We start from the raw sequence: 11,547 nt of genomic DNA on the forward strand, positions 1-11,547 counted from the left end.
AAAGACTTCTAACTTGAATTTCTCCAACTAATTAATTCAAAATAAATTAATTAATTATTTCCAAGTAGTTGTTAAGACTAAATTCGATTTTAATTCATAATTTAATTCAAGGAAAAATTAAATTGGAATATTCTTGTTGCCATATTTCAACACTCCCTCTCAACAAGAAAGGGATTATCTTCCACCCTGATCCTATCTCTATGGAACTTGAATTTACACTTTGACAATGCCTTTGTCAAAATGTCAGCATCTTGCTCTTCTATCGAAATATATTGCAACAACATGATCCTCCTCACTACACAGTCTCTGAGATGATGATACCTGATGTCGATGTGCTTGGACCTATCATGAAATACTGGATTGTTAGAGAGTTTGATACAACTTTGATTATCACAATAGATCACAGTTGGATCCATTCTCTGATCAAACAAACCAACTAGGATTTTCCGCATCCAGATGGCCTCGCATGTTGCTTGACTTGCAGCCATGTATTCTGCCTCTTCCGAGCTAAGTGCAATCAATCTCTGTTTCCTACTATACCAAGAAACTATCATTGACCTAAGGTTGAAAATCCCTCCTGATGTGCTCTTCCGATCTGATGGACTCCTTGCCCAATCTGCATCAGTGAAGGCCGCCTTCCAAAACATCTTGGTACGCTGAACCATCACTTGACTGAGCTGTTTCACCCCATAGCACAAATCTGGTCGTGTGTTCACTAAGTACATCAGTGAACCCACAAGCTGCCTGTACACAATAGCCTCTACCACTTCTCTTGAAGTAGAAACCTCCTTCCTCCAGTTACATGCTAGCAGAGTCTGCATGGGCTTGCACTTCTCCATGTGGAATCTCCTGAGTATCTCGTTGGCATAGTTTCCCTGAGACACAAACAACTCCCCATCCTTCTGCCACACTTCCATGCCAAGGAAGTAATGCATGAGACCCATGTCTTTCATCTCGAATTCTCTTGCAAGGTCCTCCTTGCAAGACATGATCAACTAATCATCACCAGTCAATATGAGATCATCAACATAAAGTATGATGATCAACAACTTACCTTTCACCATGATGTGGTACAGGTTCGAATCTGCTTCACTCTTTATGAAGCCCAACCCGGTGAAGTAGTTGTATATCTTGGTGTACCAAGCACGAGGTGCTTGCTTCAGCCCATACAACGCTCTCTTGAGTCGACACACATGTGACTCACGATCGAAGGTCTAAAAACCTTCCGGATGTTCTATATACACCCCTTCCTCAATCTGGCCATTGAGGAATGCAGTCTTCACATCCATCTGGTGGATCTTCCAACCCATCTGTGCTGATAGTGCCAACATAAATCTGATAGATGAGTACCTTGCGACATGAGCAAAAGTCTCATCATAGTCAATCCCCTCAACCTGTGAAAAGCCACGGGCGAAAAATCTTGCCTTATGCTTCCCCACACTACCATCAGCAACTTGTTTTACCTTGTAAAGCCAATGAAAACTCACAACTGACTTGTTCTCTAGTCTCAGAACCACATCACAAAAACTGTTATGAACTATGGAGTCATACTCCTCCACCATAGCATCAACCCAAATCGGCTGCTGCACTGCTTCCTCAAAGGAAGATGGCTTGTTCTCAACACATTCCCCAGCAAGGGCCATGTATCCAGTGTACCTCTCAGGTTACCTCCTTTATCTGCGCTGAGAAGATGGTGCTCCCACATTCTCTCTCGCATCCTCCAACACTATGTCAACTTCTCTTGTGCACTTCTGTCCATCTCTGGAAGACTCTACTTGAGTGGATGTCTCCACTCTTGGAACCTCTGCATGCGGCTGCTTCTCATCAATCTGAGGCTCCTCCTCCTTAGGAACCAACAGTTCCTCCATAGCCTATAGTTGGAGCTCCCTCTCAAGAGAAACTCACATGGCCTTCTACTCATCAAACTTGAGATCTCTACGAACCACTATCCTCCGACTAGTAGGCAAGTACACCCAATAGTTGTGAGGTGTATTAGTGTACCCCACAAATATTCCCAGCTCTACTGTCGGCTCAAGATTCTTTCGTGCATCCTTTGTCACATGGCAATATACCGATGAGCCAAAGATCCTAAAGTGACCCACATTTGGTCTCTTATCAAAGAAAGCTTCCTCTGGTGTCTTCATCCCAAGTATGCATTGCAGGCTTCTATTATTCAAATAGACCGTTGTATTTCATGCCTCAGCCCACAGGTGAAGTGGTAGGCCTTGGTAATTCAGCATTGCCTGTGTTGCCCCTATAATAGTTCTGTTTTTCCTCTCGACCACCCCATTTTGTTGTGGGTTATGAGGTGTCATCAACTTTCGTTTAATTCCTTCCACTGCATAGAAGTCCTTAAACTCTTGAGAGACATATTTCCACTATTGTTGCTTCTCAAGGCCTTGATCTTCTTCCCTGACTCTTTCTCGACCAAAGCTTTGAACTCACAAAACTTTGTGAAAGTTTGATCCTTCTTCTGCATGAAATAAATCCAACATTTACGAGAATAGTCATAAATGAAAATCACATAATACCTTTGCTTCGCTGTGGATTCCATCGAGAATGGTCCACACAAATCAGTATGAACTCGCTCTAAGATAGCCTCTGCTCGACTGTCTCGATCATGAAAGGAAGACTTGGTGTACTTTCCCAAGGTACAACCTTTGCATGTGTCAACTTGCTCAAGTTTACCTTTGGGAAGTCCTGTAGATATTTGTTGCATTATATTCAAAGCCCCATGATGCAAATGGCCCAAACGCCTATGCCACAACTCGCCAATGTCTCACACAATCATCTACCTCTAGTTTATAGAGATTCTTCATCCGAATCCCTATCCTCTTGGTCTGACTTGTGGATATGTGTCTTAGGAACGAATTTCCTTTACTAAAGACAACATCGTAGCCTTTGACCTCCAACATCGCGACTGATACCAAGTTCTTCTTCAGTCCAGGCACATACATCACATTTATCAAGGTTAGAGGAGCTCCATGCTCCCTCTAAAAAGAAATTGTGCCCAATCCTGAAACATTATACCTTCCTGTGTCACCGATCTCTATCCGCATCTTGAGGTCTTTCTGCTCCAAGGCACTGAATAAATTTTTATCACCGGTCATGTGGAATGAGGCTCCACTATCAAGATACTAGACACAACCCATCATCGATGACACCATGCATGTGATGAGGGTAAAGTCCATTTCAAACTGAGAGGCTAATGCCTCACCTTCCGATCCTTCCGAGGATCCCTTCTTGGACTTCTTCATTGGGAAATTAGTCACATAATGTCCCATCTTGTGACAATTAAAGAATCTTACTTTAGACATGTCACCCTTCTTCCCTCCATGAAAAGAATTCGATTTGAAATGGGAAGCCTTCCCCTTCCCTTTCTTTGCCTTACTTGCTAAGGCCAGATTTTCTTCATCATCATTTTTGGATGAAGAACCATCTCGTGTGCTCCTCTTGATCTCCTCCTGCATAAGATCTGACCATAGTCATTCCCAATCCGACAGTTTCTCCCTTCCATTCACAAGGTCTTGGTAGCTATTCCAACTCTTTGGAAGGCCAAGGAGAGCGAGGCTCACCATATCATCATCGGCAATAGTTATTCCTACACTGCCAAGCTCATCTTTGCAGGTGGTAAGATTGTTCAGATACGTGGAAATAGTATCACCCTTCTCCATCTTGATTCTTCGAAGCTTATCCTTGAGCGCCAATTTCCTCTGGTCGCTACTGTTCTGGTAGAGGTCCTTCAATGTCTTCCACATTGAAAATGGAGTATCCTTCCCATGGACACTCGAGATAATATGGTCTCGAAATCCCTCAAGGATGATCCATCTCGCCTTCGCCACACACTTCTTCCACTTAGCCAAATCTTGTGCATTAATTGAAGCTGGCTTTGGGATTTCTTGATCAATGAATTCCTTCAAGCCATTGTCTTCTAATAAAACCTCAATTCTATCTTTACATGCCATGTAATTCGAGCTACCTTCCAAGGCATACTCGAGTCTCAAGCCATAGAACGCCATTGGCAAACCTTGAAGTATGATATGAATTCGATTTACACCTGCAACCCCGAACTTCAAACTTCGAATTCTCTTCACAGTATACTGTTCACAACCTTGATACCATATAGAAAATATGTGATAGGTTAACCCGATAATGAAATATAAATCAAAGAAGAATACTATAAGCTACTTCTACTATCAATTTGCGGAAGCTTAAAGATCGAGCTGAGCAATATAACCAGAAGAAGAAGAATCAATGGCACAATACACATGAAAATACTTTGGGGAAAGCCTCAGCTAAAAACCCCACACTATTGTTTTATCATACATGGTGGAAATACATAGGAATTATACAAAGCCTTAGCTCTCACAACTAGCCAACTCTCAGTACAATCCTCACAGATACTCACAGGCAATATTGGCTTCTCTCCACCTTCCTCTCTGCCCTCCAAGCTCCTATTTCCTTGCGTTGTTCCTTGTGGATGATTAGCCTATTACCAAGTGGAAAACCAATCCTTCAAAACTGCACAATCTTCAAGGATTAATACTTGACTGCATGCATGAGTTTTCTCCATGAGAAAACATATGCAACTGATAGTACACTGTCCTCGAACATTAATCTCAACTGGGTCTTTCTCAGAATAGATATGCATGAGTTTCTAATGAGGGAATCTTCAGTTAACTGGAGTAGCACTAGTTGAGTGCATTAATGTATCAACTGACTGTTAACTCACTATTAGTTCCTCAAACAGTTTGGAACTAATTTAACTGGACTTAACTCAGTAAACTGAGTTAACTAATTACAACTCAAATATAACTCAATCTTATCTCCTCAATTTAAGGGATAACTCTTACATGACTTCAGAAAGACTTTTAACTTGAATTTCTCCAACTAATTAATTTAAAATAAATTAATTAATTATTTCCAAGTAGTTGTTAAGACTAAATTCGATTTTAATTCACAATTTAATTCAAGGACAAATTAAATTGGAATATTCTTGTTGCCATATTTCAACATAAATAAGGGACGAATCTTGTAAAGTGTTTTTGCTTTGAATATTTCAAAAGAACGTCAGTCCCACAGAAGATCCGAGAATGTCTCAGACATGAAAATGAAGTCAGTTTAAATTTTACCTCTTTTGTCTTGGAATATTAAAGCATACCCTAGAATCTTGATTTAATGTTCACTTACCTTCAAATCTATGGTTTGATCTAATATTGTATGCCAAATTCCTATGGCTATTTGTTCTCATCTTAGGCCTAAAATGAGGATCCACCGAAACCCTACCTCAAAGAGTAAGTTTTGTTTTATTAAGAAAGGAAGGTTATCTCCTAGAAAGAGGCCCTATTGAGCCTTTGATTTGATCCTTTGTGGAAGGAAGATGTACACTTAAGTCCTATGGTCAAAAGAAGTTTGAATCATTCCTTCTTGTTTAAAATCAATTACGTGTGCATAATATCTTCTGTGGAATACATGGTTGAGAAGGAATGACATCCTAAAGTTTTAAAGATCCGTTTCCATGCAAATCTCAAATGATAGAATGTTCTATGTCTTGATACTCAAGGGGAACATCTAAGCTATGAGTTTGAAAAAATAAAAGGTATATATCAATCATTAACTTTTCTAACAATGATGAAGATATTCTATGACAAATATGAGTCCACTGAAGGTACAAGAAGTCTACTTAGTACCTGGAATGCAAGAAAAAGCCATACAACTGAGATTTGATATCTGAATAAAAGCATGATAAAAGGACACTGTCTTGAAGCCACATCTTGCATTGTTAAATAAAATCCTAAAAGTTGCATTGTACATGCTTCATTGGACATGTCACATATTACAATACAAGGCCAAGTCTTCCTTCAAGTTTTAAAGTCAAAAGAGCGTGAAATATGGGATCTTCTTTCAAGACATGTGCTAATGATAATGTCTAGCTTTAAGGAATTTTTATGGAAAAGAGGTTGAGCCATTCATTAAGATTAAAGTTCAAAGTTACGTATAGATTTGGAAGTTGGATTATTGTTAAAGGATTGATGACATATGTGTTAAAAGAATTTGCATTTACTAATGATTTGAATATTTGGAGTCAAGCCTAGTGTTTGTTTTTGCGCCAATGAAAATGGAAAATTCTTCGACCAAGGTCAACCATGGCTGAATCAATATAAGTTTCATCATATGTATAAAGAGCAAATCAATTCTAGGTTTTTGACATAGGGTTTGTAAACCCTAGCGAACAAAAGGGACTTAGACAACAAAGCCCTAAGATTTATGAACAAAACCCTAGGTTTGGAGGTTTTTGCTGAAAGAAGGTACATTAGCTTTTGCAAGAATGTAATGGCATCAAAATGATGACGTGGATGAAGTTGATCGCAGATAAATGCAAGAAGTCAAAAGATTAATAGGGATTTGACATTCTTCTCAAAAAATAAGTATTCTATATCTCTCTTATTTGATTATCATTATTGTTGTTATTTCACTATGAGTTAGACTCGTCTTTGAATTCTTTGCTTGGCTGTAATTGTTCTTCCATGGCCTGCTAGTGAGGATTGTAAGTACGTGTTGAAAATTCTCTCATGCAAAATGGAAGAAATGGAAGATCAAAGTGAAGCATGTGACAAGAATATTTTCCCATAATCATGGTTTATGTTGAGATATATTGTATTAGATAAGACCCATGTTCAAAGGGAGCAAGCTATTTGATGTATGCCTTGATTGTGCCAAAGAGAAGTCAAGATCTAACATGCATTAGATGTTAACATGGAAGCAAGATTTGAGAAGGTTCTCCCAAAAAAAGGAAGAGGATCATATCAAGACATTTTCCTCAGTTGTAAGAGTTTCCTCAAGGTTTTGAAGAGCATGAAAATAAGCCTCATGATTAAAAAAGACTCTATACTTTGGGCTTGGTTGAATGAGAAAATTATGATCCTATATGATTTTTCTTTGACGAAGTTGAAGGACTCCTGTTAGATGAAGCATCTGTGGAGAGAGTATTTCCTCCAACACCAAAAAACCTTATTATGACCTCAAAGAAGGTTTACCTCAAATTCCTGGATGGGTTGTCAGTGTAAGAAGAATACTCAGTGAATTGAAAGCATCAGTTATGATGGATCATGTAAAGCTACAAATAGTATTAAGATATTGCTTTAGTTTGGGCTTATATTTTCTTGGATGAACATGAAGCAATATGGCAGAGGCCGAGTATATTGTTGTTGATTTAGAAGAAGTATAGCTTCAAAGGCTACTTGCAAGTTTTGATCAAGTGCAGATGACAACCATGATGATAGGCATGGTGCAGAAGGGAGCAATGAAACTCAAATATATTTCCATTGATGAGCAGATAACCAATATGTTGTTGAATCCTCTTTCTAAACTGAAGTTTGTGTACTTTCGGGACAAGCTTAGTCTTATGGAGAATTCCCCTCGCATTGAGAGGGAGTAATGATTGCATCATGGATGTGGTTTCTCCTTGTTTCATGTACTTTTACAAGAATTAGGGATGTTATCGCTGTGTCAAGTACATTGACCGAAATTAAGGGAAATGGATTGATAGATTAGATAACATCATGGATAGACATTCTTCCTATATCATGTACTCTGATCGGAATTAGGGATGTTATCCCTATATTAAGTACATTGATAGGAATTAGGAAGAATGGTCCAGTGCACAGACATTCTCCTTGTGTCAAGTACTGTGATCGAAATTAGAGATGTTGTCCCTGTGTCAAGTATTATGACTAGAATAAGGGAGAATGGTCTAGTAGAGGACTGTCATTCTCTCTATTTCATTGTATAATGACTTGATTAGGGATGTTGTCCCTGTGTCACTTTGACCTGGATTAGGGAGAATACTCCTAGTGGTTGTAGCCTCCTAGCATCATGCTCTGATCTCTTTCTAGAGTGAGCTTGTTTTGGCATCATGATTTGATCTCTGTCTAGAGTGAGAATGTTTGTTGAGGCCTCTTGATGGATGCCAAATGATGCACATGTGCCATACATCAGGGGCACATACTAGGTTATGGTAATGTGGTTGATGTTGGTGATTATGATATTGATGATGATGCTTATCTTAATCTTATGTACCATGTGTCACTATTGTTGACCTGATTATGGTAACATGTTTTACCATGTGTCACAATTGTTGACCTGCTTCTGGTGCTTGGATTTAATATAACATTTTCTCTGAGAAAATTTGTCAACATGAGAACATCTAGATAGTCATTATGAATACCTCCGTAGTAAAGAGGGAGTGTTGATTTTGCAACTATGATCAGTCTTCATAATGTATTTGTAAAGGATATTTTTAAATGTTAAGGGTCAAAAGAAAAAATAGTTTGTGTCTCATTGTGGTGCCAAATAGTTATGTTAGCCTCCTCCTAATCAAGTCGACTCCTTCACTTGCTTACGTTAGCCCCAGCAAAAGACATGTCTATTCACCCTCCAAGAAAACTATATATAGACCATCATTTCGTCCCTCTCCAAGCAAGAAAAGTTTGTATCTTCTGTGGTATTTTTTGAATGGTCTAAGTGATATGATATTAACCCTATGAGTGACATTAGTTAAAGATTGATTAAAAAAAGGTATTACAGACTCATGTGCTGGTGTATGTTCTATGTTATTTAAGCAACGAATCAATCAGATTGCCAATACACAGACATTTAAATGGAAAGACAATAGAGAAATACAGTAAGAAAACACAAAGAGACACGAAATTTTAATAAGGAGTTCACCCTATTCTCCAGGGCTACATCTCCGGTCAAGCTTCAATGGTGGCCTTGTTTTTATTGTGTCTTAGGCAGAGAATTACAATACAGGGACTTAATGTGAGTTCTACTGAAGTAGGTTTGCTTGGCAGAGTGATTCTTGGATTCCTCAAGCCACTGAAGTGCACAAACTCTTCTTCTTCTGCCAGCTTTGTGACCTTCTGGTCTACAGTGGAGAGCCCAATGTGGTACTCAGCCCAGACAGATCCTCTCTAGGATGGCTCGGATCTCTCAGCCTCTGGTGCTCGATGCTGCCTTTGGTAATCTCGGCCCTCTGTCCTCTTTCTACTTTGCTTTACTACCTTCTTTCTCTATTTTCTGTCTCTTTGTGTCCAGTCCTCCTCTCGGGGTTCTCTGACTGATTCTGACTTCTCTCGGTGACAGTCTTCTTCTCCGTTCATGGATTTTAGCCATTTGTTCCCAGACCGTTCGGTTCCTCTTCCGCCTATGTCGATTCACCTTCTGCAACTGTGCTTGGAGTTCCCTGTCCGGTGTCATCATCAGCGGTTAGGGAGTGGCCACATGTCCTCCTCTAAATGGCGCCAGCCTGCTTCGTCGATTCGTTTCTTCAGTTACGTCATGGATGAAGTCTTTCCTCCACCGTGGCAGTCAAACGGATTCCAAATATTTACAATTTGTGGCGTATTCTCTCGTCGATTCTGCTTCCTCCATCGGGCGCGATCTCAGTCGTCCGATATGGGTCCCCCAGATCCAACACCATATGCACGTTTCGCACAGTTGACTCTCTCGACCGATAGTGCGCGATCAACAACGGTTTTCTCTCACCTCCGCTTGCCACGCGTCGATCGATGAATGGGACTGCTCTGCTCTCGTCCAAAACCACTTACCGTTTGAGGGCGCCCCGATCAATACCGCCAATTTCCAGAGCGCAGGTCCCGCCTTTATACCTTTAGCGCTTTTTCCTTTTCGCTCATGGTTCTTCGATTCCCCCACGTGACCGAGTGCTCGGGCTTCCTCCATTATGGCCTTGTTTGCCCAGCGATGTGTGATTAGCGCTAAGCGAGCATCAAATTCCACCTCTGTTTCCTGATACGGGGCTCCCAAGGGCTACTTTGACCTCCTGCGCAATCTCCATGGGCCTCGGTCAGCACGCTTTGACCAACATTCTCGTCGTTCCACGTTGGCTGTCATTGCCACTGGTTCAGGGTGTTTTTGATTACTGTTTTGGAATTCTTTAGAGATTTGTCCCGACCTGATACAGTCATGTTTCTTTGACAGTTCTTTATGGTTCCAATTCGGATCACGACCTTCCCACTGAAAAAGCTTTTGGACCACCAAAAGTTGGTTTTCAAGCATCAACCAAGTGAGGGTATTGCTTTCTCACTTGTCCAATCTCAATCCACTTTGCACTGCTCGGCTTTGAACCTTTAAGCCCAACCCTGAGGTATTCAACATCTCCCCTGCGCGTCGTCCTCACCTTCCTGTCCAGCACTGTGTCTTCCTGCAACTCATTAAGATATTCAAGTAGCAGGTCATCAATAGAAGGCAATTGACTTTTCTCTTCAGGGTCCTCAATCATTGAAGGTTCAAACAATCTCAAGCAATCTACATTTACGACTGAGTAGATGTGCATGTAAGCTGGTAGATTAAGGCGAAAATCATATTCACCAATCTTCTCAAGTATCTTAAAAGGTCCATACCTGATAGGCTTTAGCTTTTTACCTTCACCTTGCATCCTGTCCTTGCTGATATATAGCCAGACTTGGTCTCCAACTTGAAAACTATGCTCCATCCGATGCTTATCATGCCTAGCCTTGTACTTGGCTTGGCTCTTTTCTAGTTGTTCCTATACTGCCTGGTAGATCTCCTGGATCTGTTCAGTGAACGTAGTTGCCTTGTCCACATCACTGTGTCCATCAACCATGGTATCTTTACCAAAGACAAAATCCAAAGGAGAACTTGGTGTGAAACCAAAATAGGTCTCAAAAGGAGATCTCTATGTAGAAGAGTGTTTCGCTCTGTTGTAAGCATGCTGCACATAACACAAGTGTTCATCCCAAAGCTTAGGATGTTTGCTGCAATAACCTCTCAGTAACTAGATCACTGTCTTGTTTACTACTTCTGTCTGGGCATCTGTTTGTGGATGAAAAGCTATGCTTTTCTTTAGTTTGGTGTCCATCAATTCCCACAGACTAGACCAAAACTTCCCCACAAATCGGGTGTCTCGATCAGATACAATGAAAGTGGGTAATCCAAAATGAACCCATACATGTTCAAAGAATAATTTTGCAGTCTGTTTAGCTGTGATCTGTTTACTACAAGGTATCAAAATACACATTTTGCTGAACCTATCCACAACAACATATAGATAATCATGACCTTTCCTAGATTTAGGCAGTCCTCCAACAAAATCCATGGAAACACTTTTCCAAGGTTGAGAAGGAACTGGTAATGGAGTGTACAAGCCTAGTTTTCTGTTGTTGGGCTTGCTTTTAGCACACATGGCACACCCTCTTACATATCTAGAAACTGTCTCATTCATTTTTGGCCAATAACAAAACCTTTGTAGTTGTGCAACTGTTTTACTTACCCTAAAGTGACTTGATATCGGAGAAGTGTGTGTTCCCCTAATTATCTTTACTCTCTCAGTTTGTGGAATGCAGAGTTTCCCACAATGATATAAGGGTCAGTCCTTCACATGATAGTACAATTCTTCTACTCTTTTGCCTTGACTCAAAGTTCCATATACATCTTTAAAATCCATATCCTGAGCATACTGTTCTATGTAGCTTTCATGTAGCACAGAATTATGCTTAAGTATGGTAG

The sequence above is a fragment of the Pinus tabuliformis genome, chromosome 8 (assembly GCF_031772625.1).
Source record: "Pinus tabuliformis cultivar Carrire ecotype Pingquan chromosome 8, CPIR1, whole genome shotgun sequence".
NCBI classification, from domain to species: domain Eukaryota; kingdom Viridiplantae; phylum Streptophyta; class Pinopsida; order Pinales; family Pinaceae; genus Pinus; species Pinus tabuliformis.